Here is a 6,000-nt window from a genome sequence, read left to right on the forward strand (position 1 = left end):
AGCTTCATTTCTTTCAAGCCTACACGTCTTCTGCAGTCACAGCCCATGTTTCACTAACGTGAAGCATGGCAGTTCGCACACATGCATCATACAATCTACCTTTCACTCTGAGTGAGAGACCCTTTGTCACCAGTAGGGGTAGGAGCTTTCTAAACTTTGCCCAGGTTATTCTTATTCTAGTGGTAACACTCTCTGAGCATTCACTCCCACTACTAACTTGGTCACCTAGGTAGTGGAAGCTATCAACTACTTCTAGTTTCTACCCCTGGAGTGTGATGGAATCTTTTTTCTGAGTATCAGTGGTGTCTATTGCCCCTGTGCATCTGCTGCACATGAAAGCTATCTTCTCGGTTAATTTTCCTTTGATGGTGCTGCACCGTGTGTGTGTATATATATGTGTGTGTGCGTAGTTGAAATTTACAATAAAAACATAACAAAAGACAAAAGACGGGTGTGTAAACAACAAACAGATGTATTAGTTTAATGCTCGGGAAGTGAGAAAGTCTTTTATGTTTCAAGCCTATGCTCTTCAAGAGAGAAAGGAACAGAGAAATAAGCAGAGAGAGAAAATAAAAATGGTTTAGTAACTAGCAATCAATCAAGGCGAATGCCAGACACGGGTGGCCAGACAGGAGAGCTAGGAAGAAGGTGAGATAAATAAAAGTGGTGGTGTCCCAAAACGAAGGTGTGCATGCATATGTGAGAGCATGTATGCACGTATGGATAGGGGCTGGTGACCATGACATTTGCAAGTGTAGGTGTGTGGATGATGGTGTGGATGCTGGGAAGTAGTCAGTGTTAGTGTGTACAGGGTGGTGTGGTATGGGGGTGTGACAAGATTTGTTGTGGTGTTGGGGTAGGGGGCGAGGGTGGAGGTGGGGGCTGTGTGGTATAGGGTGGGTGGGATGTATAGGGATGGTAGGGTAAGAATATGTAGGAGTAGGGTCACGATGGAGGGGGTGACAATGAAAAGAGAGGGTGAAAGGAAGAGGGTATGAGTGAAGAGAGGAAGTAGGTGTCAGAGCAAGAGAGGAGAGGTGGGTGGGAGTGAAGGAGGGTAGGTGTGAGAAGGAGAGAGGGGGTTAGATGAAGAGGGGAGGAGAGTTGATCCCATGTGGCACAAATGAGCAAAGAGAGATGTTAATTCCTGTTCACAGCAAAGACGGGAGTCCGGATGGTCCCTGTGCAAGGACAATCCAAACACAGACAGGTGTTGTAAAGAATGACTGGTAGAGCAGAAATGGCACGAGACCAGGGTGATACATATATGTGTGTGTGTGTGTGTATATATATATATATATATATAATGTAGCACCATCCGATCATGGCTGTTGCCAGTCTCGACTGGGCCCCGTGCTGGTGGCACATAAAACGCACCATCTGACCGTGGCCGTTTGCCAGCCCTGTCTGGCACGTAAAAAACACCCACTACACTCACAGAGTGGTTGGCATTAGGAAGGGCATCCAGCCGTAGAAACATTGCCAGATCAGACTGGGCCTGGTGCAGCCTTCTGGCTTCCTAGACCCCAGTTGAACCATCCAACCCATGCTAGCAAAGAAAGCGAACACTAAATGAAGATGATGATGATGAATGTATATATATATATATATATATATATACACACACAGACATGCAGGAAGTAAATAGACACTTTTAATTTTCAAAATTTCTCATCTAAGCGTCTTAATATGTTTTCAGCAGTGTAAAATTTGCAACGTAATTATTCTTTTTCATTCCAGGTGCCATTATATTAAACATTTGCGAAGAGTAACCATGCCACGCACAAAAAATTCAGCAGAACTGTCAGATTTTCAAAGAGGTCGTATTGTTGAGCAATCTGAGGCTGACCGTAGCGAAAAATTGCCTAAAATCTTCAAATTCCTCTTGCTAATGTTAATAGAATTATAGTGCAAATCAAAAGCCAAGGAAAAGAATCAACAGATTCTCGTCCCAGCCAACCTGAGCCCTCCAAAAGGAAGCTTCGCTGTTTGAAGGGAATTGTGGAAAACGAACCCTGTTCAAAGACTTCTGACATTGCAAAACAGCTAGAAGTTAGTCTGGCATTGCAAAACATCTAGAAGTTAGTCTGACATTGCAAAACAGCTAGAAGTTAGTCCAAGAACGTGTGCTACATATTTGCATAGGGTTGGGTATTTTGGATGAGCAGCTAGAAAACCTCTCCTTCAAACAATATCAAATAAAAGATTTGAAAATTACAGGTGTCTATTCACTTCCTGCATGTCTGTGTATATATATAATGTATATATATATATATATATATGTATGTATGTATGTATGTGTGTGTGTGTGTATATATATATATAATGTGTGTAGTCCTGCGTGGCATCTTGGGTAAGTGTCCTCTGCTATAGCCGACCAAAACCTTGTGAGTGAATTTAGTAGACGGAAACTGAAAGAAGCCCGTCGTATGTGTCTGTCCCCCATTATCGCTTGACTACCGATGTTGGTGTGTTTACATCCCTGTAATTTAGCAGTTCGACACTAGAGACCGATAGAATAAGTACTAGGCTTACAAAGAATAAATCCTAGGGTCGATTTGTTCAACTAAAGGCGGTGCTCCAGCATGGCCGCAGTCAAACGACTGAAGCAAAGAAAAAACGAAAGGAAAAAACACACATATATATAATGTATATATACACACATATATATATATATATATATATATATATATATACACACACATATATAATGTATATATATAGATATATATACGTTATATATATATATATACATTATATATAAATACATTTTATATACATATAATATATATATATATACATATATATATAATATACATATATACACATTATATATACATACACATGAAATATATATATATGCATTATATATATATATATATATATATATATATATATGCATTATTTACATCCAGTGTGTTACCTTTACCGCGCTATACTTTAGTGTACTTTTTCGGGATATATGATCCACGGAGGACATAAATGCTTTATACACACAAAATATATAACACATACATATAGTAATACATAAATATACGTACTTTATATAAACACATATGTATAACGAAACCATGTGTATATGTCATATATGTATCCACATAGTCACATATTCATATACTTATGTATGGTACTTTATATATATAAATATAACCCTATCATCATGCTTGATAAATTATACTAAATAACAAAAGGATGTGACTTTGGATTCGAACACGCAATGGATTTATGAAATAATACCTAGAAATATCTTGCTTCATAAATACAATTACATAATATATAAAATATAATATTATATATATATATATATATATATATATATATATATATTATATACTATATATATATATTCACTATCTCGGTGTTATTTGCTTATTCCCAATGCAGTTAACTATTATCGAGTAGATCTATAATCAAATGCCTTCCAACCGTAACAATCCCGTCTTTCAAAGTTGTACGTCAGACTACATTATGTGGTGAATCTGTTCAGTGGATAGAGTGTTATTCTTAGGGAAATATCGTTGTTATTTCTAACAAGTGAAGCGATCAGTAAAGGATTCCTTGTCGAGTCGACCATCTGTGTTTCTCCATTGGTCAGGTATGGAGTAGTGCGAGCCTGTTCTGAACCCGCAGTGAGCTATCTCGTATAAACAACCGAGAAAAAATACATGCAGATAACCATACGTACTGAATTACACGTCTATCTACATGAATAAAAGATCGCGATACTGGGAAAATATTGGAATATTTTTTAATCCTTTCTTTATAGTTATTTTATACACCATAACCTTTTATGCAAATGAAGTAAGCGCGGAATGTAAAGAGTACAGGTTATTTGACGATATAAAAGATTTAAATTTAATCTCCCATGCATTCTTCCGTTTCAAATAAAGTGTGGAAAATCGCAACGATTTGCGATACATTTACTTACTGTGTGAGATTTTCGAGGCTTTTGTTAAAAATAATAGTCAATCCGTATCAGTTCCGAGCAAATGGCGGAGCAAAACATCCCATAATTCAGAAAAACGTCATAAACAAAGAGGAGACAACTTGAGTGTAACATTTTATTATAGTAAAATACTTGCTTGGTTAGTGACAGGGGAAGATAATTTGTCTTAAGTATAAACATTAATCCACAACAAGGTGTCCCACCGTTGCTAAGGATGCCTAATGTCAAAGAATAAATAATAAGACTATCATATATACTAGCAGTGTCTTTTTTTTCTCTTTTGTGATAGCTTAAATCTCAACGTGTTTTCATATATGAAAAAGTAGTGTCTTAAAAGCAACACAAGGACTGTGTGTTTTTTTATATATGATAAAGGAATATATTAGAACATTGCAAGGACTGTTTTTGTTAACGTCAATTATATTTTATCACATTCTCTATAGAACCAAAATATTCTCTTTTTTTCTTTTTCATATCCTGCTTTTTCATATACAAAAACCTACTGAGAGTCTTAGCTATAACAAAAGAAAGAGAAACAAATAAGATTCAAAAATGATGGTTAAAATTTTACGCCACTAAAATTTTTTTTAGTTTAAGAATGAACACTTGATTTTAACGTCGACACAAAGGAATTGTCGAATATCGAACTCGTACTCTCTTTTATCCACCGTGGAAGGATAAAATCTGACGTTAACATCGGCGAAATTTGCATTGTCTTAAATGTTACAAGGTGCTTCTTTCCTATTATAACCAGTGGAATAATTTTCGTGCAACATGTAATACTTTCAAATCAAAACAGGAGTAACTACAGTTTGGTGCTCCGCAGATTTTGTTTTCTCATAACTTTATTAATAATTAATATTTTGTAATGAAATTTTGCAGAGATACGTTTTCGAAGATATACATGATGAATTTACAATATATTTTCTACTTGTACTGTAGTAAGCTATATGTAAATTGAGATTTTTATTTATCGTTCCTTCGAATTTTATGCTGATAAAATCGTGTACAATAATCATAAATCGTTATTGAATAATGAAACGGTTTTAGGCGCATATTTCCCGCAATTGTGTGTACCTTCTACAAAGTTCTGACGAAACGAAGTCGATGGAACAATTAATGTAGTTACACAAATCAAATTCCATTTAAGAACTATTTTAATTTATTAAAAGATATAGTTATGCACATAGTGCACAATTTCGAAGTATAAAGAGTGAAAATCCGGAAATGACGACTATAAAATCAGAAGGAAGCGAAAGTGATAATATACAAACATGTACACCAATGTATACAAAACTTATTTAGTGTTATGTGGTCATCACACTAGTAGTGGTTTTCTCATGCCTACACTTATATATAAATACAGGTGGACATGTATATATAAAAGGAATACAGACAAAATAATGTACTATCACACGCACGTGTTTTCCTTCTCTTATATGTACATGCACACATACATATTAGATTATAACCCTATCTACATAGTATAGTTGCATAGATGTGTACATCTGTATAGTTAACAAGCTTGCTTCGCAATCGCCAAGTTTCGAATTTGATTTTACTTCTGGCAGCTTATGCAGTTGTGTGTTTTTTTTTGGGGGGGGGGGTTCCTTGTAACTTTGACCCAACCTAAACCTTGAGTGAAATTCGGGAGATGGAAACCGAGTGGTGATCAGTCTGATATACTGTACCACCGCTAATTCAAAGGCTAACCTTGCCACATACCGTGTCATGCTGATTCTGCCTTAAGCTAATTCAATGAGTAGTTAACTCATGATTGCACAGCTCAAAACTCATTATCGAAGCTGATGGAGACCAGTTAATTTTAGGGGCTGTTTTTAAATATATACGTGTACTTTTACAGCAAAATACATCTACAAACTGTGCGTACACACACACACACATACATATATATATCATCAGCATCATTTAGCGTCCGCTTTCCATGCTGACATGGATTAGACGGTTCGACTGGAAATGGTAAACCGGAGAGCTGTACCAGATTCCAGTCTGATTTGGCGTGGTTTCTACGGCTGAATACCTTTCCTAACGCC

General features: G+C 36.2%; 1 protein-coding gene across 1 annotated transcript in view; it reads right to left on the minus strand.

The window, feature by feature from the left end:
* LOC115215614 overlaps positions 1-4,076 on the minus strand; it is a 79,561-nt gene extending 75,485 nt beyond the window's left edge. The window contains 1 exon segment of the mRNA XM_029784837.2: positions 3,929-4,076. The gene's annotated coding sequence lies outside the window, so the exon portion shown is untranslated.
* Between the last annotated feature and the right edge of the window lie 1,924 nt (positions 4,077-6,000).

Source organism: Octopus sinensis, linkage group LG9 (genome assembly GCF_006345805.1).
Source record: "Octopus sinensis linkage group LG9, ASM634580v1, whole genome shotgun sequence".
Lineage (NCBI taxonomy): Eukaryota > Metazoa > Mollusca > Cephalopoda > Octopoda > Octopodidae > Octopus > Octopus sinensis.